At 44.5% G+C, this 2,128-nt stretch overlaps 1 pseudogene; it reads left to right on the top strand.

Annotated features, from left to right (window-relative positions):
- The first annotated feature begins 1,564 nt into the window (after nucleotides 1–1,564).
- On the top strand, nucleotides 1,565–1,639 carry LOC111722083 (annotated as a pseudogene).
- Nucleotides 1,640–2,128: the final 489 nt, after the last annotated feature.

Raw genomic sequence — 2,128 nt, 5'->3', positions numbered from 1 at the left:
GTCTCACTTTATCGCCCTTAGTAAAGTGCTGTGGCGTCACCGCTCACAGCAACCTCCATCTCTTGGGCTTAGGTGATTCTCTTGCCTCAGCCTCCCCAGTAGCTTGGACTACAGGCACTTGCCACAACACCCGGCTATTTTTTTTTGTTGTAGTTTGGCCTGGGCGGGGTTTGAACGCGCTACCCTCCGTGTATGGGGCCAGCGCCCTACCCACTGACCCACAGGCGCTGCCCATAAAGCTGAGTATTTTCTATCCCTGGGGACTTGTAGTTATTTACCCATTTAGATTAATGTATTTAAAATTTCAATCTCAGATCTTAGAAAAAACCACAAAGCCCCTTTCTTTGTTATTTAACACCCTTTGGTGTATTGATCAAAACGTCTTCGTAGGCTGTTCCCCCCAACATTCCTAACCCTGATTTATTCAACCAATATTTATTGAGTGCCTGCTTTGAGCTATGCTTGCTCTAGCCACTGTATCTTCAGTTAAATTCAGTTTTCTTGTCAACCCCCGCCCATTCCTTCATACATCCCTCATTACCCAAATCCTAGACAGTGATAGTTCTGCTGGTGATACCAGAATTTCGTCTTGGCTCCTGGCTGGCTCGCCAAATCTGATACTGGACTTTCAGTTCTTGGTCTTGGTGATTTGAAGAATAAATCCGTGGACCACAGATCGGTGGCAAGACAGAATTTATTTACAGAAAAGAATACAAAAAAACACTAAAGTTCCTGGTAGGGAGAGAAAACCCTAGTCGGAAGAGAAAAACTTTCTCTGTTTTTCTCTCTCCATCTCTCTCCGTTTAGCGGTATATATAGGTACATGGGTGGAGGCCAGGAAATGAATGGATACAGTTCCGTTCACTGGGGGAAGGTGAATGAACGTACTAATGAACGGACTTAGTCCATTCACGGAATTGAGTCCTAGGAAACTTACATGAAATTGACCTAGGCATAAGAAATGGGGATTTGGTATTCAGTCACAAGTGCAAAGGGGAAGGAGACACCAAGGTGTCGGTGTCTCCCCAGCAGTTGTGCGGTCCCTTTGGCTACTGGAGCCTCTGGTAGGGGAGGGAGGCTCCCCAGCCTTACCTACGCTCCAACCCCTGGTTCCTCTGCCACGGGACCCACACTGCCAAGGCGGAGGCGGCGGGTCCTCCAACCCAGTTCTACTGAGCTGGCTGTGGCGCCACCTGTCCTGTATCACTGGCACATTCAGAAATAGGAGCTCATGTTTTCCAAATCACTTGGTCTCTTCCCTACTTTGTGTTATCAAGTAGTGAGAGTTCTGATAGCAGAAATTTTCATGAAAATGTATCCACATCAAGTATTCAGGTACACGTTACCTGAAGAAGAAGGTCTGGTCTGGCCCCTGTCACTGTCAGTCAGTTTGCAGAGACGGAAGAGTCTATTAAATTTTGTCAGAAGGCCAGTGATTTTGGAGAATAGTGACAGTAGTCTAAGACTGTTCTTTTATTTTTAAAATTATAACCATAATGGTTTATAGTAAAGATTGTAATAACCCTTATTTTAAATAATAATCAGCACAGTGCCCACTTTGGCAGCACATATACAGAGAAGATTGGCATGGCCCCTGTGTAAGGATGACACACGAATTCGTGAAGTGTTCCATACTTTTTGTTTATTGTAGCTCAATTTACAATCGCCAAAATGTGGAAACAACCTAAATGGCCACCAACCCAAGCTGTGGTATATGTATACCATGGGATACGATTGGGTCACTGAAAAACATGGAGGCTTTGCATCTTTTGTATTGACCTGGATTGAGTTGGAACACATTCTTCTCGGTAAGCATCACAAGAACGGAGAAGCTGAATCCAATGTATTCAATTCTAATATGAGGGCAGTAGATGATCTAATACAACGTGGGGGTGGGGGTGGGGGGAAAGGGTAGGGGGATAGGGAGGTGGGACAAGAATGGCAGGTCACAGTGTATAGCACACTGATCGGGGGTTGGACACAATTATAAGAGGGACTTTACCTAACAAACGCAATCAGAGTAACCTAATTCTTTGTACTCTCAATGAATCCCAAACAATTAAAAAAAAGAACAATCAGCACGACTCAGTGATAATTACATTTCCAATCTAAAAGTTAATTCCTGGCT

This window comes from Otolemur garnettii, unplaced genomic scaffold, assembly GCF_000181295.1.
Source record: "Otolemur garnettii isolate 467f Iridium unplaced genomic scaffold, OtoGar3 scaffold00211, whole genome shotgun sequence".
Classification (NCBI taxonomy): Eukaryota; Metazoa; Chordata; class Mammalia; order Primates; family Galagidae; genus Otolemur; species Otolemur garnettii.
Note: the sequence above shows the minus strand (reverse complement) of the source record. Positions and strands in the feature narration are given on the sequence as shown.